The sequence below is a fragment of the Patagioenas fasciata genome, chromosome 10 (assembly GCF_037038585.1).
Source record: "Patagioenas fasciata isolate bPatFas1 chromosome 10, bPatFas1.hap1, whole genome shotgun sequence".
Classification (NCBI taxonomy): domain Eukaryota; kingdom Metazoa; phylum Chordata; class Aves; order Columbiformes; family Columbidae; genus Patagioenas; species Patagioenas fasciata.
In genome coordinates, this window is record NC_092529.1 from 6,582,209 (window position 1) to 6,596,599 (window position 14,391).

Consider the following 14,391-nt stretch of genomic DNA (forward strand, 5'->3'; position numbering starts at 1 on the left):
CTGAACAACAAGGTGTTGTTTGTAAGGACAACACCCATCCACTTTCAGAAGCCTCCATCACCTGAAAAAAACTGTAAGTACTGCAGGAAAATCAGGACTTCCCAGCAGGAGAGACTCATGCTTCAGACTTCGATGCCGAGCTGATGTTAAACAACAGCAGTCTTGTTTCCATGTCACAGCACCCAGAAACGCAACCGCCAACACTGTGGACACAAGCGATACCAAGAAAAGACAAAAAAGGGAAAGAAAGCAGGTGTTCCAAGAGCAGCGAAACAAGCTGTTCCTTGGATTGGGTCTCGTGCTGTTTTTCTGGTGGCAGTTGCAGGATGAACTCTGACCGGGGCTCTTCCACCTGCACTCACCAGTGTCTAAGGAGCAGACAAGCCTTTTCCTAAGCAGAAGGATTAGCCGTGTATTTTCACAATACATACAGGAATCTTTGAGACCTCAAGCCTGCTGTCAGACGCAATTAACGCTAAACAGTGAGTTCAAAAGTCATTTGGGAAAGCAGAATGACGCGTGTCTGTGTCGCTTCAGGAGAGGACCCAAGAACAAACAACAGCTGGAGAAAATCCACGTATGCTGGTTTGGGCTCACGTGCAAGTGTCCAACATGCTGGACTTGTTGAATTAGGGCCTAAATGAGCACTAACCCTGGCTATAATGGATAGCTGGTATTTCATGTCACCTTATGCTCACCCTCGGCGCAATAGCAACACAAATGTAGAGGGAAAGGCCTCCCCTTCCCCTCAGGAGCACAACAGCTTCAGCACCACACAAACAGAAAGGCGAGCAAAATCTGCACTATTCATTCGCTTGTAATGACCGTCCTCAACCTCAATTAATTACGCAACTCTGTGACTGCACTTCTCCACCTGTAAGGTAGCAATGCAAACACCCGACAGCCTCACAGGCGGCTGTAGGATCATTAACAAACATTTGCTCGATGCTTTGAAGGCGACAATCCCTGTGCAAGTACTGGGTTGTGCTGCCTACATGCAAAGCTTTTGCTTTAGAGGTTTGTCTCTGCTGCATGTAAATTCTCCTGTGGGAATCCAGTACGACATGTTTTCCTTGTGGCATCAGCCTTTTCTGGGCTTCACAGTTCCACGCATTTACACGGGTACCAGTTTAAACTAAAATTTACATTTGAGTTGCCACAATTCTGCGCTCAACGCTGGGATTTTTTTAGAGCAAATCTAGCGTGTATTTGAAACATGAAGAATTAGCCTCTTCCAGCTGAGAAAAATCTCGAAGGGGCTTCTTTTCTGTTCTACATAATTTTGACCCCGTTCCTGCAATCTGAAGAGGAGAAGGTGCAGGCACTGTAGCCAGCAGAGACAGACCCTTGGGATTTCATACCAAGGGATGCTAAAAGCCCACATCCCAACTCCGATGAGGAGAGAGTATGAACAGGACCACTGCTGGAATCAGGGAGGACGGCAAGCGATGCTCTCCTTAATCTTCACATCTGCATCTCCTTTGATGGGAAAAGCCTGTTGTCTCAGGGGCACAGGGTGAGACACAGCAGCATTTCTACCTTCTTTATTATTTGGGAATTACTTGAGGTTTGAGGATGTCGTCCACTCTTTTTGGTGTTTGCAACTGTACTGGAATTAACCGTTTGTTTCTAAAGTAGTTGCTTTTTCCTTTTAGAAAGAGGCACGGAGTAAATTGGTTTGTTACAGGCTGGTTGAGAAATGCCACCAGGATGGAGTGACACCAAGGAGCTGCTCTCTGCTCCTTCATCCCTGCGCTTCACCCAGTTGTACAAGTTTTGCTGTCTTGGATAAACTTTGCAATTTGGTTGACTGAACCACATTTTGCAATTTTTTTTCCAAACTTGTTTGCAGTTGTGGTACAGAGCAGAGAATTAGCCCTTTGGGAGAAAGCATGAATTACTTGACCTCTATAAAACTATTTGTAAAAGTTAGTGAAAGCAGGACCTCCCTGAAAAACAAATGTTACAGCCAACTAAGGCAGCTGCAGAATAGGTTTTGAATTGCAAATAGCTGAGGGACTTCACTGATGTTACTGGCCAGTGCAGGTGTTTGATGAAGAGATGATAACCTGCCCTATTTCTGGTGTGAACACTCTATCTCTGCAGTATATAGCCATTCGAATGTATGGTCCACCTACATTATAATCACAGAGCCACACTGGCAAAGGGCTCAATACAAATGTCAAACCTCAATGATCAGTTGCTTGGGACAGGAGCTTGCTGCTCTTGCTGAGAGGGACAACCCGCACCAAGCCCTCCAAAAATCACAGGCAGAGCTTTAAAAACACGGACTGAACATTTTTCAGAAGGTGCAGCCCAAATTGCAAGGAAAGCTAAAATAAAAGTAAGCATAGAAACAAAATGCAGACGTTGAGAACCTAAACTACGTTCAGAGAATTACAGATTTTATGTAATCAACAATATCCAGATTGTTCAAGCCTGAGTCATAACACAAGTTTAAAAACACCAGAAACAAATAATTTTTAGCAACTGAGGCTATTATTGTAGGATATATTTCCCTAAGGCATAATAGTTTTGTCTCTATTACACTGAACACTATTAATGATAATCTGTCCTCAGCTGCTATTTTTGTGAGCATGTTAGTTGTTGTGGAAAAAGACATCCTGTTTTTTGAAGGTGTTATATCTGAACTGCTCACTGAAGTCCCCAGTGATCTCTGTAATCTCAACACATCACAAAGGAAATAAAGTTTAGATCACTCTGCAAAGAGTTACTACTTTTATTTGCTTGCATTGCTTTTATGCACAGGCATAAAATGCTAAACTACTCCAGCAGCTTAGATGCATCAAGCCCATTTTCAGCCTCTAGCTACACTCAAAATACCACAAGGAAGATTCTTCTAAATTGATGGTCAAAAGATGAGTCCTTAAAACTCATTGCAGACAGAAAGAGGGCAGCTCCATCAGCCACCCCAGCACGACTCCCCAGCCCTCGCTCCCGACCCCAGTCGTGCTCTGCAAAGCCAAGATCCTTACACAGCAGCACAGCTTTGGCTGCATTTTTCTTTCCTTTGAGTGTGCAGTTGTATTTCAACTCTGAGCCAGGTTCTGGATGCTGTTCTAGTCTTTCTGGGCTGCTCTTGGGGCACAAAGGATTGAAAAATTGCCGTAATTGCTCAGCTGGGAATTCCTCCAGCACAGGGTGTCACAGAACCAGACTGCATTACCTGATTTTATATCAGGTAACAAAAGTGCTCCATAATACACCAAACACAAGATAATTTAATTTTCCTTTCTTAAAAACTTAGAGTTCTCCCAATTGCAGTCATGCAGAGAATCATGATCTTCACATATTTAACATACAGGAAGAGGACTGGAGTCCCAGTGAGCTGTTACAAAAACATCCCTTTATCTCTTTTAGTATCATGTTTAGATAATGCAATTATTTAAAACTGGTTTCCCAACTTTTGCTGGTCTGCGGAGTCCTATAGCTTTTCCTGACTCCTCTGTAGAGCAAATTTAAGTCTACTGACATCAGACTTATTTTTCTTAGATCAAAAGTCTGTTAAAAATGCACAGTGATTTCAGGGGGTCCCTAGAACATGCTCAACTAGAAGACTCTGTGTTTCTGACAACTGGAGAACCTCAAAAAGATATAAACCAGTCCAGGCTTTGGTCAGCCAATCTTATAAGAAAGCGGGAGGAACTCAAAAGCTGTTCTAATTTAGAAATGCCATTGGTGACTCCAACCACATGGCACGTTGGTTATGGCACAAACAGCCACACAGAGTAGTCGGTGCCCAAACCCAACCACAGCAATACGGCCTCTACTCAATCTGGATACTCACAGCGGTGCTAACAGGACCCAGTGACAGCTGTAGAATAAAATTTACCTGTCCAAATTAATACTTAGTAATTTTCAACAACCTGTCCCATTTACTTGACAACAACTTGAAGGTATCACAGCTTCCCATGGCAATACCATTTTCTCCCCTAACAAACTACCTGGATTTGAAGTTAATAAATCTGCTGTGTTAGTTTTAGTGCAAAGTGTTTTCCTGCTGCACCCAAGACTGTTTCTTTACTGCAGCAGCTGTCTGGGATTTGAACACAAGTCAATGTGCAGTCCACACCTTCCTTCTGGCCTCCTTTGCATGCCAAATTCCTCCTTGTTGCAAGAGCCAGGTAACATCGCTGTTCTCACCCAGTTATCAAGAAAGTCTCCAGGAAGAGCTGAGAGAGTATTTTACGTATCTGTCGCATTTTTGGTCAAACCAACCAGGATACATTTAACTTTGAATATTGAACATGTTCAGCATAACTGTTCAAAATTCACCTGTCTTTAAAGTTGTTCTGGCAAGTCAGGACCTCAAAGACCCACTAAGTACACACTGAAAAGGTCAAGCTCAGCTTTTGCAGCCCTGACAAGAACAGAGGATACGACTCCATTGCAAGTGGGCCTCAACCCAACCCAGGACCATGAGTTAGGCTCTAGGCTGCGGTGAAGCCTGTAGTACTTACTACTGACATTGGTACTTAAACGAACCAACCTGAAACTACTGCTGGTGAGCTTATGTACGCTTCAGCTGCGCTGTAGTGCAGACGGACTGAAGCCATTCCTGAGAGTCCATGTCCAGCAAAGTTTGTACTCTTGGAGGCACAGATGAAGTTCTAGATTTCCATTTCATTCCTCGTAGTACCCAAGAACCCCGGTATTTCATCAGGAAAATAACAGTTTTTTAAAGATCGATGCTCGCTAAATTGCAGGGAGCAATATAAACACTGTGGGCGCCCTTCCAGAGAAACAATATTTGTCACGAGCAGCATGAAAAGCTCTATGCCCTGCCACAGGTGTCTCCATGCTCATTTCAACATGCTACAGCTCACTAATTACTGCTTTAATTTTCAAGTTATTCCCTTAAAGAAGGTAAGAAATGCACCGAGGAAATGGTGGTGTGCATGCCAATAAATCATTTCTCTCTACAACGTCTGGTGACCCCAAAGTTCCAACTCAGTTTGGCCTCTGGTAATTTCTTTAATGCCACTGGCTTTGACACAAGGAACGGGTGACCAGGAACCAAGTCCCAGCCCTGGTTGTCACCCCTGCCACTCAACCCCTGAGTACTTCATTTGCTCTCCATGAGAAGGTAAGAGGCACAGACACAATTCTGCTTTTCTAAAGCAACAATAAATAGGTCGTACCACAAGCAGAGATGTAATCTCACTCTCTTTCTTGCTTGAAGCAAAACGTATAAATTTACAAAATGAAACCAGCACCAAAGAGACAGGAAGCCCATGTAGAAGACAAAATAATAACATAGATAAACTGTGAAGCATCCTTACTGCACATTTCCTGGCTCAATAATGTAAAGAGCGATTCACATGAGCAATCTGAGATGTGCACTTCCTATTGTGCACCCACTTCTAGAGGCTGACACCAGTGCCTTGGTACCCTAGAAACAATACCTTTCCAGTTACTTCTAAGGTGTTAAGATGCCTTGCAAAATATAAATTGACATAAAATTTTTAATCATCTGAGCCAATTTCTGCTCTTAAAGTCCACCCTCTGCTATGCATGTGGGAGCTGAAGTTGGATCTGCTTCTGGCTTATTAATAGAAAGAAATCTGAATATGAAAAATAACATTAAAACGGGAAAAACACCGGTATTGAGACAAGGTAAAAGCACGCCAGCAATCCTAAGGCTGTTTTTCAAATATACACAGATCTACTCTACATCTTCTCACAAATGGATGTTTTATTGTGTGTCAAATACCTTCTTTCTGGGTTTCAGAGGAAGTTGTATCTTACACTCCCTTTTGTCACAGTCATATTCAAACCAGCTTTTCCCTTCAGTTTAGCTTTTGATTAAGTTGTATTATTTTATTTTCTTTTAAGTTCACCAGAATAAAACTCTATAAACCTGGATCCTCTGATATCGATAGCAGAACTTCTCAAATGTCTCACATATCCTCTCAGAATTTAAATTTAAAAAAAAGTCACATCTGTATCTATCCACCGCTGGAGACACAGACATGTCCATACAGGTATAAACCTACATAGACAGACACAAAAAACATTTGAATGCAACCACAGTCGTGACCTTAAATAGACTCCAAGAAGTCCAACGGAGAATTACTACCTCTTTGTTAAAATAATGAACCCTTTGGTCTCTTTGACTTGTAAATAACTGTCCTTGCCATCACTTGAATTCCTGCAACTGCACAGAACCACAGTTCAGGATGACAAAGGCTTTTAAGGAGTGAGTGGACCTTCCACGTGTGTTGAAATTAATGCCTACGGAGAAGCTCTGACAGCTCATGTTTCTTGAAATCAAACACTTCTGATATCAGCACTTAATTAAATTATAAAAGTAGAGATGTGTGTCATCAATGCTTCTCCAGATCCACCAAGAATACTACCATGTCTTCCTTCAGTCCTTACTTTTGGGCCTTGATGAACCACCATGGTCATTTCTGGAGGGGATTAGAGGTCTGGTCTTGATCCAGACACTGAGACCAAAATGAAGCCAAGGGTCCACCTGCAAGACTGGAACCTTAGATTGAAGTCCCCCAGAGCCAGCGGTGCTTTGGCAGGGGGGATGGCCAAGGGCAGGTCCCTGCTGGGCACCCATCCTCTCCAAACCGTGTCTGCCAAGGGCCCCTGAGCCAATTACAAAAATGTACAGCTGGTGATTTTGCCCTTCGCCTTGTTACAAATAATACGATTACGTTTTCTTCATAGATCTTTTGATTTTTTTCCTTTGGGAGACATGTGGGTTTTAATGGCATTAATTCCTATTTGCCAACCTTGTCCATATAAATGAGGATGTTCATTAAATTAATGTTAAGCGATGAGCACTATAATTAGGACACATTTAAAATGCAGCACATCTAAATCAAAGACTATCCAAGATGTTATCTTTTTTTATTAAAATATAATTCGAATGAGGCTTACTGTTAGTTTAAAATGAATTATATTTTCCAACAACCACTTCTCACTAAGGCAACGTACAGACTAAGGAAATACACTACGGACTGCCTCTTTCCAGTTGACATTTTTCCATATGCTCTGGGGTATGACATCTTTCATTAGCTATTATATTAATATTGAGCTTACTGTGTAATTTTTTGCAACTGATAGCAGGAAAGTAAGGAAAACAAAGAAACATGAAATACTGGGCTTGCATACAACTAATGTAGTTGTGATTTTGGGAAGTCAAAGGTAATGTCACACTTATAATGCGAAGTTCTCCAGGCTACGGCGGTTGCAGTTTATTTTATCTCACTAGGAAGAGGGGCTTGTTGAGGACACATTAGTCGGACACACCACCCTTGAGCAGGGATCAGCCAACATCAATGTAAATACACCCGAGAAGTTGCAACTCAAGCCAAGTTGCCTTGTTGTCCTGCGGAGACACCTCAGCCCTGCACCAAACCGTCTGCCTTTACCATTTTAGCCCAGACCATCCGCCGTTGCAGACTAGTGGGGTTTTAGTCTTTGAATGTAAAAGTCGCTCAGTGTGGCTCAGTGTCATCCAGAAAATCCACAGCAGGCTTATGGAGCAAGTCCTGCTCTCCCTATTCCTACTGCTGAAAGACAACGCTCTCATTAGAACAGGTCAAGCACAAACTAATTTAGGTTGAAATGAAGGTTTCTAAATAAGGGGTTTGGTTAAAAAGTGCCAGATGAGACTCTTTTCCCCCTTATTTTATATCAAATCAAAATTCTATATCATGTCACTGTCATATAATTTAAAATAACTAAAGTCTTAGAGATTGACCCCAATGTTTAGTCACACAACTCCAGCTGACTGCAATGTCTATCGTCTGGGTGACACCAAGCGCAACACCTTGAAGTGGTCACCTTTCCCAGAGACAACACGGGGAGAACAGCTTATGCAATTTCTTGCACCGCAACATATTCCCATCTATACCCAAAATTCATCATCTTCCTGTGACAATGGGGCCATCAGAGCCTGGTTCTGTTCTCAGCCACACCGGGCTGCCATGTAGGACCACGCTGATGGAAATTGAGAGACTCATCCAAATACAGCTGGGATTAGAGTTTCAATCCTTCCACAGTCTCTTTCCCCAATCTGAAGTTTGTCAATGAGTTTCTTTGCTTGACTGCTTCCTTCTCGCCTCGCCTCCTGGCAGCGCCAGGAACCCTGCACCCTCTGCCGCACGCAGCACCTGCGCTCGGCGCAGGACATCTGGGGAGAAAACCTGTTCCTGCGCCAAGGATTCCCTGCTGAAAACGGGGCTCTGCCAAACGCTGCCTGCTCCGTGGAAGATCTGCTCGGCCCTGTGTGATTACAGCTGTTCTGATCCTTGTTCTGCTCCTCTCCTGATGGGATTTCCCACAAGCAGATGAGAAATAAGCCAAGAAGGGAAGGAACCAGAGAAAGAGGCGGTGGTAAAAAGCATGAACAAAACAAAACTCCAGGAAAAAATTGCAAAACGAGAGCAAATTAAAAACAAAAGGTCAAGAAGTACATTAAACAAATAACACACAAATAACCCTCCTCTCAAAATCATCCTCTTATTTTTCAATTTATTCCTTGTGTAACACAACCAAAAGAAGTGGCACCAGTCCACAAGAGAATCTGGCCACACACAGTGATAAAACTTGTGGTTTTTTCTAGGCTACCGGGACATAAGGAAATTGCTGGTAGCCTAGAAGTGCTCATCACGACTGGGGAAGGTGACAAAACCCAACGGGCGTTCAAAAGCACCACACTGCACCCGAGCTGTACAACACAAGATGCTGACAAGGGGAAGGAAGCTCTGGCTCGAGGGTGCAAGCTGAGAGCTGCAGGTGTGACAGAAGAATTGGTGAGCGCACATGGTTCTTCTTTGTTGCTCGCTTTCTCCCACCCCTTTCACCAGTTACCTTCTGTTCTCTGCAGTTTTGCATTTCATCTTCAACCGATGTGCCAGGTGCTGGCTAATGACCGCAAAACCAGCCGAGACGCCAGCGTCACTCTGCGTGACAGCACCTGAGGTCCTGGGTTACAAAATGTGCAGATGTAATATTCAAAACCCACAGCTGGGCAGACCCTTCCTGGGCAGTCTAAGGAAGAATTCAAAAGTAAATCGACACGAGTGGGCTGCAGACCTGCCCCTTCCCTTTGCACAGAGGCCCCAGTGATGCCCTCCCTGTCACCTCTGTCACCAGCCCACGCTCCCTTCACACAGGGACCCAGGGAGGCCTCTTGTCCCAGCGGTCAAGACAGATGCAATAACCTCAATAACAGCTACATGGTAGGAACCAGTAAGGAAAACCTGAAATATCTTTCAAATAAGAAAAAGTGGCCTGATCCAAACTCCATTAGTAGGAATTTTCCACTAAAATATAATAAGTAGGTCAGTATTACCTAAAGTTTTAGATAACAGGCCCACAGATCAGCAGTAAAATGAGCGCCTAACATGCTCACTCTTCATAAATGTTCTCAGGTGCAACTTTTCCCATCTTTTAAAATGTTACGTTAAGAAATACAGTGGAATACAGCATGAAAAGCCCCACACGTACTTCTGCCTCTAACAGTGAAAAAAGGTTGAAGACTCTACAAATTTGTTCCCTCAGTGAGCTGCTCTTTGTGTTAAAGACAGAAATGCTAGTGAAACATAACCTTTATTAACCAAACTTGCATTCACAATCACTAAACCAGCTTCTAAAACCACAACACAAGAGTGGGTGTTCTCCATTTCAATTTGTCCCTCCCAGTCCTGATCAAGATTTTAGAGATGAAGCCACCAACCACTGCGAGACCTCAGGTTAAAGCAGTAAGAAAATAAACTCCCTTGTGTGCTCTGCAGCGTATTTCAGTTTGTTCAGGTAAAAGAGCTGAGTGCTTGTCCACGAGGAATGGAATGGAAATGTTCTCCTGATCCGGAATCTCTGAAAGCACCAAAGTGTTTCTGTTTATTTCTGCAGGCACCAGCCCTGTCTCCTATATCAACACAATTACATTTGTTTTCTAAATAAGCCTAGCCTACTTTTTTTACACATGTGATGGCAAACACTGTTTGAATCTAGGTTTTGTCAGCTCTGCATATATAAAACCAAGGCATTTTTGCCTTTGTCTCCTGCTCGTGGACCAAGTGGTTCTTGCTGGGAAGCAGTGACACATACACTCTGCCAGGAAACATGGGAAGAGAACACTGAAGGAGAGAAAAATGGTCTCGTCTGCAACAGAACGGCCAGGTACTCTGGAGATCTGCATTCATGTGCGTAAGTCATCTCCATAAAATCACATTAAAATCTTCTATTTTGGTTCTATCTTACAGACGATAGCACTGCTGTGGAGATGGTTTCTTCTAGTCTCAAACAGCACTTAGCACAACAGACTTCAGCCTCAGTTGACGACCAGATATAAGACTGTACAGAGTAAATAGTGCACATATTTGTAGGGTCTCATAAAGCTCTTCTCACATTTCAGTACAGATTCCTCATTGTGACCTACAATCAGCAGAATTCGCAATACAAGGCTTTAAACTACGTCCTGCTGTGGATGTTGAGTTTGAGCAGAAATAACTCAGCTCCCGAGAATGATGAAGCAGAAAGGAGGACGGGAAGTCACTCCAGAAAATACTTTTGAGAGGGTAAATATGCTTGAAGTAGAGCATTTTGCCCTGGAATCTGAAGAGTGTTTCTGTTGTTTATGGAGAAGGAGAGACCGGGCCTCTTTCAAGAACAGGTCATTTTGTGCAATGGCAAACACTTCAAGTGACAATTAACCACTTCTGCTTTGTCCCCAGGAAAGCAGCAGCTTCCCACTCTTTAACAAAGTACTTAACTTTGGTGATTGTCACCAGTTCACTGGTACTGGACTAGCCTGATGTTCAACCTTCCAGGCTCGATGCCTTCAAACCTGTCATCCTCACAGGATACTCCTAATAAAGCCTCTTGCCAGCAGAATTACTCCTCACACTGAGTTTCTTGATGGCTGAGATCTAAAACTGAATGGGGGAAATACTGAAGTTTTCCCACTGAAGTGCCTGAGAGCTTTACGTGAGTAAAGAGAACTTGCAGGCTGAGTACTGCTCCTGGGGCTCAGCCTGGATCTAAAGTCTCTGTGGTTTTAGTAGCAAGAAATAAAAAAAGTGGATTCACACACAAAATCGTCCCTCAGGCTCCCAGCTCACTACCATGGTACAGGGCAATTCTCCTGCACATCCTCTGTCTATCGCCACACACAGCCCAAAAGTTCTGTATGAAATCAGGTGCTGGGTTGACCAAAACAAGTCATTATTTTTCAGCTGCAAATAATCAAGTGACGAAGTGTGTTCTCTAATAGATCCTGAAAGTCCAGTGCAGCAGAAAACCAAAAATACTAGCAATGTGCTGATTTTCACATACACATTGAAAACCACAGGCTAAATTCTGCCCAGTACACAAGGGTGTAGGAAAGGGAATTGTCTTGAAGGCAAAATACATCCTTGCTTTATCATACGATATAAAATTACGTGACATTAGTGTCTCAGCACTTCTTCCTCACTCAACGTGCCACCTCTGCTATTGACCATTGCTCCGTACAAAGCTCCATGATGGAGCCCAAACGAAAGCTCCTGTCAAAATAGACAGTAAACAATTTCAGTACCACCTTTTAAAACACATTCCTTATTTCTTGCACACTGGAATTTTAGGAATTAACTTCTAAAAATAAGCACATATGTATCGGAAAATCAACTATTATTTAAAACCATACAAATCGACTGCAGTCTTGCCATGACACTGTCATTTCATTTCTCCTCACAAAAGGAATGTTACTGCAACAGTGCCCTGTCCCCACAGTAGAAACAGCAGTACAATACAGAATTATAGTCTCAGTTTGGCTAGAAAAGACCTTTAAAATCACTGAGTCCAACTGTTAACCCACCCCTGGCACTTCCCCATGTCCCTAAGAACCTCATCTCCGTGTTTGTCCAGCCCCTCCAGGGATGGTGACTCCAGCACTGCCCTGGGCAGCCTGTTCCAATGCCCCACAGCCCTCTGGGGAAGAAATTGTTCCCAATATCCAACCTCAACCTCCCCTGGCGCAACTGGAGGCCGTTTCCTCTGGTCCTGGCGCTTGTTCCTGGGGAGCAGAGCCCGACCCCCCCCAGCTCCAAGCTCCTTTCAGGCAGTTCAGAGATCAGAAGGTCTCCCCTCAGCTCCTGTTCTCCAGCTGAACCCCCCAGGTCCCTCAGCCGCTCCCATCACACTTGTGCTCCAGCCCCTCACCAGCTCTGTTCCCTTCTCTCAACTCACTCCAGCACCTCAAGGCCTTTCTTGGCATGAGGGGCCCAAAACTGTACTGCCAACCTATTGTAAACGCACATCTGCAGATCCCTCAGTAATGTAATTTTGTAACTTGTCCTCCAAAAGCCATCACACTTGGAACAACACCGTTCCCTCGCATTGTGACCAACCTGGCGCTAAACCTGCCCAGAGCACAGCTCAGCGGGATGCGAACAACAGGGATACAGCACACACTGGTGTTGGAGATGCCTGTTTTGTGGATCGTGGGCTGACCTTCCCCCGGGACGGGCGGGCATCAGATCGGAGAGGGATCTGGGCAACCAGGGTGGCTGGACGGTTTCCATCAGCACTCTGCCACACACCTCAAAGTAACTCGCTAGCTTGGGTAAACAGCAGGAAAATTTCCAGCTGATCAGCTCTGTCTAGCGATTACGAGACTAATGTGAATTTAAAGTCAAACTCCAGATAGCTGAAAATAAAATTAGAAAAACATCCATTAAGGTACCCACCAGCCAAAACACTGAACCATAATGCAGTACTATTTATTTCTAAAAACAACGTACCTTATGCAATCCAAGTATGTCAGAATTACTGACAAGATCATTACCAACTGCAAAAGCTATTTTACATTCCTGTCTTTCCAGCAGCAAGAGACCCGCGCTTGAGGAGCTCGATCCCTTCCCTCCTGTACATGAGCCCCATCAGCCCTGATATTACTGGTTGAAACAAGTCACTGTGCAGCATGAAGACCAAATGAACTTAACAGAAAGTTTAGACAAACAAATCCAACTGTTTGCAGGGGAAAAAAAATGCATTCTCTCTCTTCTCTAAACACTTGTTTCCTTTGAAACACACGCAGATCACACCTTCAGCTCCCGTAAACTGGCCCAGCTGCACTGAAGTCAGCTGCAGCAATCTGCATTCGTTAAAAAACGAATCTGTATTTTCCTCCTCCCCACTTGTTTCATCTCCCACCCCCAGTCCCCGCCACACAAACCCCTCCAGCACCGCTGCACGGCGGCAGAACAGTTGAGCCCCCGCAGCACCAGCCCAGGTGCTGGGCCACCAGTTCACTCCGGTTGCCTACAGAACGGCATTACCAGGGTTTAAATACGTCTTATTGGTCGTGGATCGCAAGCTGGGGGTGTGCGAGAGGAGGAGGAAGGGAAGGATCTGCCCCAGTGGCCACCAGCAGACCCATGTTCCTTCCTACCGGCTCCCTGGCACAGCTAAAAATGCCCAACAAACCTCACTTTGTGAAAAACTGCTGGGCCTGTCTACGATTTCCAACACCCACATTTTCAGCAGTGTAAAGCTGTGCCGCAGGCTGCTATTTCTCACTCTTGTTTTCTTTTGGGGAATAATTTTCAGTTTCTATGGGCGGTTTAAGAGAAGACCTCCAAGCTGTTTGAATCAAGAACCAGAGAAGAAACAGGGTTTTCTCCTACTGCTAACACAGAGTTCAGATAATTTGCCCGTGCACCGATAACAAACGGGGTTTCGATTTCAACCTGGACAGACACATCTGCGAGTACATTTCCATTGGAAAAGGTGGGTTTGCAAATAACCAAGCTCTGAAGAGGGGAAATAACGTTTGCATCAGATGTTTCCAAGCTTACTGAAATTAAGCGGTGTCTTTGCCCTCCCATACACCCGTCTGAGGGTTCATTTATATAGAGCAATGTATGAGCAATTTTACTGCTGCAGTTACACTGATGTCCCACCTTCTGGATTAAACATCTACACGGGAGGTCCATCAAGTCTAAGCTTCAGTACTCCGGTTACAGAGGCTACATAAATGCTTTAAAATAAAACAACAGATGACTGTTGTAGCTGCTCTACCCTCTGAAGAAACCCTTCAAAAGGCTCAGAAAGCACTTGGTCTTTGCCGAGACCAGAGGACTATTTTCACAAGCACTTGTGCACAAATACGATCCCAGCAAAGGGACCGCTTTGCTTTGCCAACTCCGCCACCAAACCAGTCATTCTTTAAATAAGCGATCCAATGCTAGTTCCTCCAGCAGCTGCCGTGCACTGTAATATGCAGAGAAAACCACTATTTTAGGAAGGCAGAGTTTGCCGCATCCCTTCTCACTATCCCGCCCACTCACCGCATCAAAGATCTGGTCATTTTGCATGTCACAAATTCACACGGACTGCAAGAGCATGCCGGAGATGTGCAATATA

At 44.2% G+C, this 14,391-nt stretch overlaps 1 protein-coding gene across 3 annotated transcripts in view; it reads right to left on the minus strand.

Annotated features, from left to right (window-relative positions):
* The window catches only part of PHF2 (PHD finger protein 2), an 81,532-nt gene that overhangs the window by 49,197 nt on the left and 17,944 nt on the right, over nt 1-14,391 (minus strand). The window lies entirely within an intron of this gene.